Below are 13,712 nucleotides of genomic sequence, written 5' to 3'. Positions count from 1 at the left end.
TATATCTGTTATTATTGCGGGTGATGACATCATTCAACCTACAACTATGTGACCATATAAGTGATAGCAAATGGCGATGTTGACAAATATGAAGCATGCTACAGAATTAATGACACAGGATCTTCATCGGTCCATCGCTGTGGAGTAATGGTTAACATGTTTGGCTGTGAAACGATCGGGTCCAGGTTCAAATCCTGGTTGAGGTTTTTCCGAGATTTCCCTCAACCAATTGAAGCAGAATTGCTAGGTAACTTTCGGCGTTGGACCTCGGACTCATTTAGCCGTCATAATTACACTTTCATCATCATCATCATCATCATCATCATCATCATCATCATCTCCTTTTATGTTCTCTATTTCGGATTTGCTCCAATGTAGAGTTGGCTGAGGGCCGTCACTGAACTTGGACCCATGATATGTGGTCATTATATAGTTGCTGTGATATGTACAGAGGGTTCTCTCCAGAGCTCGCGGTCCCGGGGTTGAGGGGCCTTAGAACATGTACACCATTTTATCCCGGGTAACACAATGGGCCCACTCAAGCTGCCTGCGTGAGAGAGCAGTCTCTAGCCCGTGCCCCTCCCCTCAAGGGAGACTAATAGAATAGGATATTGTTAACAAAAATCGACAATATTTATTAGATATGAGACCTGTACTGTGCTTGGCTAACTACGGAAAATGTCAGCCAAGCACAGTACAGGTCTCAGAGGACATAATGAATGTTTATTTTTTCATTGTGTATTTATATGTATGTATTTGTTTCTTTATGAATGTCTGTAATTCAACACGTCACAAACTATTAATGCAGATCTATTGTTATTAGTTATTACCATATACAAGCATTTATTCGCCAAAGTAAGAAAGGAAATGCTTCCTGTCTTTTCGTTCTAAACATCTGTAGCATTTGTTTAAGAAATGATGCATCACTCGCAGAAGTTGCTCTTGGTAAATGAAGTTTATGTTTGGCGGATGGTATTTTTCAGGTACTTTCAGATTACCGTATGTGGATATTATTTTTGTGCATTTTTTTAATCCTCTGACTTAACCCTCTTGTGACTTTTATCACTGAAGAACTCTGAACATGCAGTATAGGCTGTTAAGTTTTTATTTGTTGGACAACATTTCTCATAATTAGGCCAGCCACTTAATTGGCCGAAAGTATAGGCCTGCTGTGGACCAATGAACCAGAAAATTGATTGTAATGATTTTATCATCCTTATGACGTTAAGATTGGAAATTGAAGTTGAGTCACTAATTGCAGGTCGATCAAGCAGGCATTGTAATTAAAATAGAAGTGTGTGGCTACTGGCTAGTAATTTTGAATGGAAAATTAGTTGTAAAGTTAGTGCTAATGTTCAGGGACGGAAACATTTCAGGATGTAGTGAATTCCTTTCCATCGAATGTCGCGTGATCTGTACATTCCTGAAAAAAATGGGAGGGGGAACATATGAGATAGCGGTTAAAATCCTTGATGATAAAAGAAAGTGGAGTAGTCAAAAGCTGCCAATAACCCAAGAAAAATATTGCAGAGTAATGTTGTTTGCGTATATAATAATATTGTTCATATTGCAATGGGGAAAAAACATGACATAAAATTATCTCATGTTATTTATGATGTCTTCGATAAAATAAAGTTCTACTCCAGTATTGTTGCTGCTGCACAAGCAAGGTTGGCAGCGTAAATTACACGATACATATTTTATGTAAATTGCACGTAATTTACGTCGTGTAAAAAAACTAGGCCTAATTCTTTCACGATTTTCTACTCGGCGTAATACATTATTTTCATTGAAGTAAATTGAGGGCTTTGCCAGAAGAAAGGCGGATAGACCTATACGCCCTTCTTCGGGAAAACGGTTTAAAATGTAGTGAATAATTATATTATAGTAGCGAAATTTTGTTTTGATCGTACTGTACATACCTGCATGATAGGGCTGCGTGCGTGTATAACATTTTATTCAGGTGCGTTTTAAAATCTTAGATTGCATGTATTTCAATTCGCCATATTGACGTATACGCCCTTTTTCCGGCAAACCCTTCAATTAATGTTGTATATTCTTCATTGTGCTTAAAGGCGATCTATTGCTGTGTTTCTAATTATTGAGCCATAATGTAGCCTATATTTTCTGCACAGTCCTTATTTTCAAGTTCTGTGGAAATGAAACCGAGTTAGTCATACGTGCTATGCAAAGGTCTTTCTGCTTATGATATGTGTCGTCTTCAACTTTGATATTTAAGGGGTTAGGTACAGCTTACAGCAGTAAAATTTTGGAAACAATCAACATTTTTTTTCCTTCATTACTGTATCTTGTACAATAATGAAAATTAGTATGTGTAAAACATTGTCCTTCTGCTATATGAAAAAAAAAAAAAAAAATTACGATTTAAAAAAATTATTTACTTTTTTTCCCCCCCAAAATTCAGCTCACTGTGCAGTAATGAAGCGTTTCCCACATAGCTAAAAAACTATCCAACATTTTGTCATGAAATTTTTTGTGTGTATTTATGCATGTCATATCTACAATAAGATGCAAGATCACTTCTCTACCTTTTGTTAGATTGTCTGATAAAAAAAATAAATTCATTAAAACAAGGATCAGATATCAGTATTTTCTTCTAACACAAAATTTAAAAAAAATATTATTTATTAAGGAATGTAATTGAAAGAGCATGATATTGTAAACATGAGTTTCAGCAATAAAATAAAAGAGAGAGAACATGAAAAAGTTAATAAGTTTTTGAGTTATGAGGGAAACGCTTCATCACTGCACAGTGAACTACCACCATTATGAATTTTGAAAAAAAAAATATATATATAAATAATTTTATTTTAAATCGTAAAAATATTATTTTCATATAGCAGAAAGTGTTTTACGCATACCAATTTTCATTATTGTACAAGATACAGTGTCCCCCGCCGTGGCGTCGTAGTCTAAGGGATCCTTCCTAGGACTCGCGTTACGGAATGCGCGCTGGTTCGAGTCCTCGTGGGGGAAGAAATTTTCTCAAGAAATTTCACCCAGTGTATGGGACCGGTGCCCACCCAGCATCGTGATGCACTTGGGAAGCTACGATAGGTAGCTATAACGGCTGGGGGGGGCCCTTCGTGCTAACCACACGATACCTCCATTCTGGTTGGATGATCGTCCACCTCTGCTTCGGCATGTGGCCGTGAGGCCAGCAGCTGGCTGGTCGGTCTTGGCTCTTCGTTGGCTGTAGCGCCACGGATTATTATAAGATACAGTAATGGAGGAAAAAATGTTGAATATTTCTAAAAAAAATTTACTGCTGTAAGCTGTACCTAACCCCTTAATACAGGATCTTACTAACTTCAAAATCACTGATTATAATTAGGCCTAAACTCTTAAGGTTGGTCCACAATAAGCCGGGGACGGAAACGACAACGAGAACAAGAACGGAAATATTGTTAAAATAAATGTATTTAAATATTATTTCCGTTCTCGTTCTCGTTGTCGTTTCCGTTCCCAGTTTATTGTGAACCAGCCTTTACTTATCGCTTCGGAAACATGCTGTGAATTAAAGTTGATTATGTCATTGCATCTTTTTACAATTTCTAGAATTTCCGACCACAATATGATCACGAAACTACGTATTAAATGTAATACATACATAGGTCAAATAGAAATGATCGGGACGAAATTCAAATACAAAGTGCTTAACCATTTATACCAAAACCTACACTTTCTGAAGTCGAAATTGCAATAGAAAAACTGAAAAAAGTACAAGTCTCTAGGTATCGTTTAAATTCCAGCAGAATTAATACAACAGGGTGGAAGCGCATTATCTGGCGAAATATATAAGCTTGTAGGCCTATTTGCTATTTGGGAAAAGAAAATTGTACAAGAACAATGAAAGGAGTGCATAATTGACCTACTGTATCTTTAAGAAAGGGGACAAGACTAATTGCAGTAACTTTCGAGAAATATCACTTTTGTTGACGTCTACAAAATTTTGTCTAATATTCTTTTTGAGAAGATTAACTCCATATTTAGTTGAAATTATTGGGGATCATCAATGTGGTTTCAGGCGTAATAGATCGACTATTGATAAGATTGTTTGTATTCGACAGATATTGGAGAAAAAATGGGAATATAAGGGCACAGTACATCAGTTATTCATAGATTTCAATAAGGCATGTGACTCGGTTAAGCGCGAAGTTTTATATATTATTCTTATTGACTTTGGTATTCCCATTGAATAGCTTCTTTCTTGTTTTAATCTGTTTACTGTACTTAAATAAAAGATGATTATTAAAACTCAGGACAGAATAATCCTGATCTCTTGCAATGCATATCAAAAGCTACCGTTTTATTTCAAAAGTTGTTTCAGTTTGAATGTGCTGTATACAATATTTTCATCTAAACTTGTAATATCTTTCTACGTTTGTAGCATCACGATATATTATTTTCATAATGTGAAAGGAAAATCAACATCATTGTCTTCTAAGTTATTCAATGTAGAAAGTGTAGGTATTACCTACTAGGTAATATGAAGTGAATGTACTTCTGTGAATTGTTACACAATTGATGACATCAGAGAACATTTCACTACTCGCTATTTTAAAGCGTAATACCCACTGTAAATAATGACGCAATCCCATTATAAATAAAATGTATCTTATCTTGTATTTACCTTATCGGTATATTCTAAAATAACGTTTACGTGGTAGATTTCAGAGTATAAAGAGATAAAAACCACTTACAGATAAGTGTGCGAGGCATGTAATGAATGTTAAACATGCATTATCTTCAATTACCAGTATCTAACTCATCTAGACGGGAAAAGAAGGAACTCATGTGAAATGTGGCACGTAATCAAAGCGTAGCTGATGAGCGAGACCTATCAGTTACCAGTAGGCTGTCAAAGTAAATATCGCGCATAGTCAACACACTTTACTGCAGAGTGCTCCTGTACCCTGTATACACAGAGTGATTCAGGACCTCCGCAACAAACTCTGGCGATCGATAGATCTCGCAATGAGGATCATTTTTCGTGAAAAAAATCCATGTTCTATGTCTCGTTTAGGAGTTACGCGACATCGAAAAAAGACAGGTTTTAGTGACATTAACAAATTATAAAATTAATTATTTTTGAAGTACTGGTTGTTTGCTGACAGGTTACTGGTGTTCAAATTGTCTACTCTGAACCTAATTACATTCATTAGCCTACACTGTCGTAGCAATGATTATCGAACTTTGTCGAACATTATTAGTCTGTGTCGAATTCGATCAAAAGCAGCGAATATTCGTACACTCAGTTCCTTTCTGGTGTCAATTCGAGTGGTGTGCACTTAACATATCCCCAAAGATAAAGAATGATGAAAGGCGTGACATCGGTTGATCACGCTGGCCACCAACAGGTCCCGTCAATGTACAGTACATAGAGAGCGGAGGTCCCGCTCTACTTATCCACTACTCCCCGTAGATGTTGTTCAGATGTGCTCGTACAACCAGGCTGAAATGCGTTGGCACGTCATGCAGGGTTGCCACATGTACGACTATAGTCGTACGCATACGACTATTTTGACTAATTGTACGAGGTCGTACGCAATTTTGTACGACTCTTTTACTGAATAGACAAAATTATTTTCGAACTTATAATGTTGGTCTATAATTAAAATTAAATTAACGGTTAATAAATTCGTCCCTTTTCTATACAACTTTCCTTCATTCAGTATGTCATTGATTAATATGAAAGAAACCTGCTTTAAAGGGATAAAATATGCTTTGAAAATCAATATGGTGACTACACTTGTCATAATTCTTCATCTTGAGCTCCAGATTTCATGTACGGTGCGGTTATATCAAAGTAATGGTGGTTCATAAATGTGCTAACTTCATTGTATGTTAAGAAATGGAAGTACACTATTTTGTCAATGAAATAGTACCGGAGTAGGATTAAGAAGTCTAAACGCACCGAAATTTTAGCGGTGTCGGGTTTGAGTCGACTGCTGGTGGATTAATTTGATGTAATCATCAGCTGGCACTTTGATATAAAATATCTGCCGACACGCCGACCAAAGATAAAGTTTCTCCTGGCTTTCAATATAATAATGTTGTTTCCGACCAAGCGTCATCGCGTATGCTTTACGGTGCTGACAGTATCGATTAAGAAACGGTAAAGTGAATGCTAAATGTAATTGTGGATATCAACTATAATTAGTAATATTCTTGATTGGATGAAGAAATGGACGCTGGTTTGTTTGAATGTTGAAAGTCATTGTGGATGTGAACTATACTGTATTTCTAGTAATATTCCTAATTGGAACTAAAATTTTGTGGTAGAATGTTTTATATATAGGCCTATGAGGCACTTTTTTTTGGGGTATTATGTGAAACATATTTGCGCGCACTATCTATAAAAGCAGTAAAATGATTAATGTATGGTCCACACCTGTGGAGTAACGGTTTGAGCGTCTGGCCGCGAAACCAGGTGGCCCGGGTTCGATTCCCGGTTGGGGCAAGTTACCTGGTTGAGGTTTTTGCCGGGGTTTTCCCTCAACAAAATATGAGTAAATGCTGGGTAACTTTCGGTGTTGGATCCCGGACTCATTTCACCGCATTATCACCTTCATCTCATTCAGACGCTAAATAACCTAAGCTGTTGAGAAAGCGTCTTAAAATAACCTACTAAAAAAAAATAAAACGAAGATTAATGTACGACAATTTTTTGCTAAAGTACGACATTTTTCATAAGTTGGTACGAGAGTTGCGTTTCTTTTATCTGGCAACCCTGCGTCATGTTGGAATCACATGTCCCAACCAATGAGAGCATTCGTTACTGGCTACAGGAGTTGTATGGTATCCAGTTTATAATGTTGAGATCACTGGTCCCACACATCGTGAAGGGTATATCCTCCATGAGCAGCGGAAGCGTGTTCTAAAGAGCGCGTCATTGAAACGGGGCAGCAAAATGACAGGTCACGTGTAACCTGTTCGCAAGGATACTTGAAGAAATAAATAAATGACTAATTCATAAATTCATTCTTCTTACTGTGAAAAACCTTAGTGAATCTTGCATTGCTACCAGTTATTGCTTACATATTCACATAAAGCAATACTAGGCATAATTTATTAAGCTTGAGGCCACAAAAAATAAATAGGCCTGATGCATTTTACCCGATTTGTACGAAGAGTGCGAGTGTTTCGAATAGAAACGACCTCTCCTCCCCACGCGTCCCTCTTTCAGCTGCCAAGGTACGTAACTTGCTGGGACAATAACAGCTACAGTCAGAATTAATGATTCAGGAGGATCCAGTGCCGGTGCTTACCTTGCAGAATTGGTGCCGAAAATTTCGGCTGTTATAGAGTCATTTTGTTGTATGAAGAAAGCTCTCATAAATGACCTACTCGTGACGTTATCGATTGCGCCTCCTTGAATTCTTCATCAATCATCCCTTTGGTTTTGTATAAGAGTGACAGACAATCGAATGTTGCCAAGAGTACCTACACAACGAGTATAGCCCATCCAACGCCAACTAGGGTTGCCGCCTTTGTAATTTTCGATTTCCGAACATTTTCTGAATAGACAAGTCAAGAAATGGGTTTCGGATTTGACTTTCTGTAGCACCAGAAACAAAAATATTGACGGAAATCATTTACAGAATTCGAATATTCCATATGCAGTGCCTTAAATAAGAACGTGCAGTAAATTTATCTTTTTTATTAGCAAATGTAGGCTAAATAAAATACCTGCTGGTTCTCTTGCCTAATAATAAACACATAGGTTACACATTGGCTACATACAAATAGGTAGATACGCATCTGAACATAACTACAACTTTTTAACAAGATTGCGAGAATTTAGATTTCGCGAGATTTTCAGACATGAAAACTTGAATAAAAATTACAAATTCCAACCGATTCTTCTAATTCCTTTAAAAATGTTAAATTTATGTTTTTGCACACATATGTATCAAAAGTTTTATGGTATCATGCAGAGAAACATAAATTTGTTGTCTTTATGCACACTGCACATTTCATTATCGTCTTATTTTTTAAAATGTTACTCTTTCCGAAAAAAAAAATAGTCATAAAACTAGAACAACCCTGAAAACAGTTGACTATACATTGAATTTCTCTTTCACAGCATATACGCTAGGTCAAAACGATTGCGACTTATTCCAGATATATTCCATGATATGAAATAAACTTTCGGTGGAGTCATTGCGAACAGGGACAATACAAAATGGATAGCGTTGTACAAATTAGACAAAGATTATTTTTCACACTACTGAAATGAAAGGTTCCACTTTATTTTACAAGGGACTATTTCAGAGACTCCGTACCATTATCGTCACAGTTTTCACGACCATCCTTACATTTTTCTTTGCACTTTATTTGTCTCTTTGGGACGAGAAGTAGACATAATTATTAGCAAGTACGATTAGACTTTAAAAACTACCTTAGCAGTTCAGATTAGTTTACAATCGAAATAACGTTAAAATGAAGTTTTAGAGAACATTTTTTATTTTGTTTGAGGACTATGAACTATCTTAATAGTTTCCTTTTTATTTTTAAAACTTCATTTTAACGTTATTTAGGAAATAAAAAAATCACCGGCATGACGCTCGATGCTGCTCCCTTTTGCATGTTACACGTCTTAAAGCTGGTTCACAATAAACCGGGAACGGAAACGAGAACGAGAACGGAAATAATGTTAAAAATAAATGTATTTAAATGTGAGCATTCACAATAGTTATTTGTGAATGTTCTCGTCGTTTCGTTCCCGGTTTATTGTGAACCAGCCTTTAGTCTCTGAGCTACTGAGACGAGACGGAAGGTTTCATTTCTGCGCGGCATGTCAACATCCTCACGAAGGCCCAAATTTCAGTTTTATTGCACGATATTACAGAGTGAATTGTAAGTAATGTCATTAATTTCAGGTGGTTATTATTTGAGATATTTCAAACAAAGTTTAATTCAATTTTGCTAGTTTTTACTTTCTTTTCGAGTTAAAAATTGTTATATATGAAACATTTCATAGCGTTTTGGGAAAGCTACCGAATTAATTCCCAATATGTTCAGCCAGTTTAAGAGAGTAGTGTATTATGATAACAAATGATGGGAAAAAAAAATCAGTTTTGTCCTTTAAATGTGCAGAAATTTTATCCGAACAACTGTAACTTCACGTTCTGCAAAAGAATTTTACAATCGCAATACTTTTCTGCTCACTTCTTATGCTGTTGATAGTTGTCTTTGCAAGGATCCTTAGGATTCTCAGCCAAATTTTGATACAGGATGTGCAAAATTTTTTTTCTGATTAAGATAGCTGTAAAGGTAGTTATTGGCAAAATAGCTAAAATAAATGGAATACTTCCTTTTCAGGTCTTTTCTGGCCTTCTTATACTATCTCACAAAAATAGAATGAAGAATCTTATCGTTCAATTGAGGATTCCCAAAATAGATTTTACCCGACGACACAGAGGAATAATTTTTGGTTTGTAGAAAGGTTGTCGGACATTCATATACAGTAGGCCTAATAGTTTTCATGCACTTCTAGATTGTGTGAACCTCTTTTCTCGGCAAATGAGTCATGATCTAGGAGTTTATTTCGAATAACGCGTACCGTATTACTTTTGCTGAAACTTCACAAACCTGCAAATTAATCTCATTACATACCTACATGAATACGCATACTGTAATGTAACTTAATAATAAATATTTCCAGGTATGCCTGTGTAATCGCTTCAGTTAAGGATTCTCCGTCGTCTTACGTTTATTTGTAACCTCACACCTTCGCATCACCTCGTTAATTAACTATTTTGCATAGATTTGTCTTCAGTATTGTAGGCCTAGTAGGCTTAATTCTTTTAACTTTCTCTCTGTTGTGACGTGTTTTGCAGAAACATTTTTCATAGCAACAATTTTCAACAAAGCTAATTGAAGCGTGCGGCCGAACGACGGGACAAGCGCCACTGAGCAAATAGTGCAGGAGAGGCAGTTCGAAAAGACTTCAGCTCATGCTACTGTCGGTGACTCCGGAGAAGACGAGAGCGGACTGAGGAGGAAGGGATGTGAACAGATAATGTACGACAACACGTGCAAGATTTGTACTGCAGTAAGCGGAAACATTAGGCCTCCTTCTGTTCAACTTAGCTTTAATTTCCATACTCATTGTTACTCATGTTTCCTGTACGAGTAATAACCTGGCTACTGGGATGCTTATCTGAGCGATGTTTATAATAATCAACAGCGATAGTCAAGAAGGTCACATTCTTTCCGCTCGTCTTCTCCTGAGTAACGGACAGTACATCCATTGCACAAAAGGAAACGAGCCTCCAGAGCATACATGGGCACAATTTTCGGTTACGTGAGGCACTCGATTTGAAATAGTTTGTTTACTATGAGAGGAGACTGCAGAGTAGGATGGGAAATATAAACTGCTGTGACCTGCGTCACCTTATCGTAATCGCTAAGGCGGTCAGTGGCGAATTATTAGGAAAGCGCTTGGTTAACGCGAGAGACACTAAAACTTTTATTCAATTTGGCAAATTAATTCGGCAGCTTTAATCATAAACCTCTTTACTGCTTCTCCGTCGCTGAATTGATTTAAATCACACGCGAGAAATTGCGTAACTAGCCAATAATATTCCATCACGTTGTCTACGTTTATTTTCTTGAATATTCTGGCGTTTCTCAAGATTACTTAGTAGATTTGCACGTTCTCGACCTAAAATAATTTCAGAAAATCATATTTCGTTTTCTACGCACATTTGATATTTTTTTATAATTTTCTTTTGAAAATAATACATACAAACAACATTTAATTCCTCGTAGGCTACCTTTTAATGCAGCGTGTTTAAGGCATAATGTCGTATTTAGTATACTATGCAAATGTTAAAATCATAAATTTTCTTCGGAATAGTACGAAAAATAACATTTAATTTTTCTTACCTTCTAATTCAGCATGTTCTTTATGACATAAGGAGTAATGTCGTTGTATATTAAATTTATTAATGCCTAATAGGATTTTCGAGCATTACATACATCGTATGTTCTCCCCTTCTAAACAGCAAAAAAACTCTTCCTCCCATTTCTCATGAAATAATCGTGTTCTAACGCGTACACACTGCTTTGATAATGCCATTATGCCACCACTGATATTGCTTATGAAACTGATATGGAACCTGCCCACGCCCATGAGCTGCGTGAGGGAGGAAGGGGGACTGTGAAGATGATGTCACTCAGAGCGATAAGCTCTGTGAAGGTCACTGAGACACTAATTCTCAAGTGAGGCACGATGCCCATCTCTGTTGTTGACATTGATGCCGCTGGTGTACACAGAATAATCACACTGAAACAAACAGTAAGATAGTGAATCCTGAAGATTGCTTTTTTTTTTTTAAATATAATAGAGAGATCTCCCTTCTACCGGCTTTCCGGGTAAAGAAACGGAACAATTACATTTTCATTATCCGTAGCACTTTGCAAAAAGAAGACAACATCGCTCCAAGTTGTAAACAGTGAAAGAATCAGATCATATCAATGTATATACTAGTACACATACGAATATGAAAATTGAAGAAAGAAATTGTTACCTTTCTGCTTCAAGCCACCCACGGACGCCAGGATGGACAGTTCCGGCAGCACAGTACAGTGGCATGGTGTGAAGGTAAATGAAGTCTAAAATCTACATACATACTGACATAAGGTGTAAATTTTCTATTCCATTCAATAAATATACAATAAATAACATTAGCAATCTTTACCGTAAAATATGGAAAAAACATTTGAAGAGAACACAGTTAAATTGTTGGCATTATATTACGAAGTGCACAAATGAGTTGCTGGCAAACAAACAAGTGTTGAATCAGATATGAACCATACTTTTTACATTGAAGAAGATTAACAACTCCATAATATAGGAGTGTTAAGGACAGTATTTGCAAAGAGCGGATGGACGCTCGATGAATGACAGTAAGGTAAAATTAATTAAGAGTCCGAACCTGACGTCAGTCGGTGTGGAGCAGCTCAGCTAACGGAGGCCCAGCCTTGAAGGGCGTAAAGCCTTGGTTTTTCTGAACCGACCAGGGGCGAAGCTGAAGGGTAATCTGTGAGCCTTAGAATACCCGCTGGATTTTCAAGAAATAAGCTCATTTACATTTTCCTATTTTCATTGGTATAGGTAAATGAAATCCCTCTAGTATTACGCTCTCTAGTTACGGAAGGATTGACGCTAGCTCCTCGGCGCGGAACCAGCGTTTATTTAACGACGCTCGCAACTCCGGAAAATATTATTTGTTTACATTGCATTGTGTTGCAAATAAAGTGTACATAAAAAAATCAGCATTTGCAATCATGAAGTAAAACTTGCTGTAACAAATGTAAAATCTCTTAGAAATCAGGAAACTGTTGAGGAGTGCATCAAAGATGCAGGATCAGGATAATTTATGACACTACAAGCCCTAATCACCAATTAGGAACAGGATTCTTTGTTCATAAAATAATAAAATCAGCAGTAAAAAAGGTCGAATTTATCAGTGACAGGTTATCATATTTAGTACTTAAGGGTAGATGGTGCGACATCATAGTTATAAATGCTCACGCCCCTACAGAAGAGAAAGACGACCATATAAAGGATAGCTTCTATGAGGAATTGGAACATACTTTTGATCAGTTCCCTAAATATCACATGACAATTTTATTGGGGGATTTCAACGCTAAAGTAGGACGGGAGGATATTTTTAGACCAACTATTGGAAAAGAGAGCCTACACGCAATTAATAGTGACAATGGAGTTAGATTAGTCAACTTTGCCACATCGAAAAATTTAATTTTCAAAAGTACAACATTCCCCCATAATGATATACTTAAATATACTTGGACTTCTCCAGATGGATTGACACACAATCAAATAGATCACATCTTGATAGATAAACGGAGACATACTAGTATAGTAGATACTCGAACTTTCAGGGGTGCAGACTGTAATTCTGACCATTATTTGGTGATTGGAGAATTAAGAGAAAGATTATCAGTAGCCAAGCGAGTAGAGCAAGAAGTTAATATTACTAAATTCATTATTTTGAAATTAAAGGACCAGGAAGCTAAGCAAAATTATCAGGTCGAAGTTTCGAATAGGTTTGCCACTTTAGAAAGTTCCGACGAAGTTGAGAAAGAATTAGATGTTAATAGCGTGTGGGAAAATATCAGAGATAGTATCAAAATTGCAGCTGAGCAGAGCATAGGTTATTATGAAACTAAGAAAAAGAAACCGTGGTTTGATGAAGATTATTGCATGGTAGTAGAAAGAAGGAAACAGGCAAAATTGAAATTCTTACAGGATCCAGTTGAGGAGAAGACAGATAATTATTTCAATGAAAGACGGGAAGCAAGTCGTACACTTAGGAATAAAAAGAGAGGTTACTTGAAGGAAAAACTGAATGAGGTAGAAACAAATAGTAAGAATAAAAACATTCGAGATTTATATAAGGGTATAAAGGAATTTAAGAACGGATATCAGCCAAGGGTAAATGTGATTAAGGATGAGAATGGTGACTTGCTTGCAGACTCTCCATCAATCCTAAACAGATGGAAAAACTATTTTGCGCAACTACTAAATGTACATAGGCCAAATAGAAATGATCGGGACGAAATTGAAATACAAACTGCTGAGTCATTTATACTCGAACCCACGCTTTCAGAAGTCGAAATTGCGATAGAAAATCTGAAAAAGTACAAGTCTCCAG

General features: G+C 36.6%; 1 long non-coding RNA gene across 1 annotated transcript in view; it reads right to left on the bottom strand.

Annotated features, from left to right (window-relative positions):
• Positions 1 to 11,635, bottom strand: part of LOC138709082 (uncharacterized) — a 29,695-nt gene extending 18,060 nt beyond the window's left edge. The window contains exon 1 of the long non-coding RNA XR_011334822.1: positions 11,562 to 11,635. This is a non-coding gene — a long non-coding RNA (uncharacterized lncRNA). The remainder of the gene's footprint in view (positions 1 to 11,561) is intronic.
• Positions 11,636 to 13,712: the final 2,077 nt, after the last annotated feature.

Source organism: Periplaneta americana, chromosome 1 (assembly GCF_040183065.1).
Source record: "Periplaneta americana isolate PAMFEO1 chromosome 1, P.americana_PAMFEO1_priV1, whole genome shotgun sequence".
In the NCBI taxonomy this organism is placed as follows: Eukaryota; Metazoa; Arthropoda; class Insecta; order Blattodea; family Blattidae; genus Periplaneta; species Periplaneta americana.
Note: the sequence above shows the minus strand (reverse complement) of the source record. Positions and strands in the feature narration are given on the sequence as shown.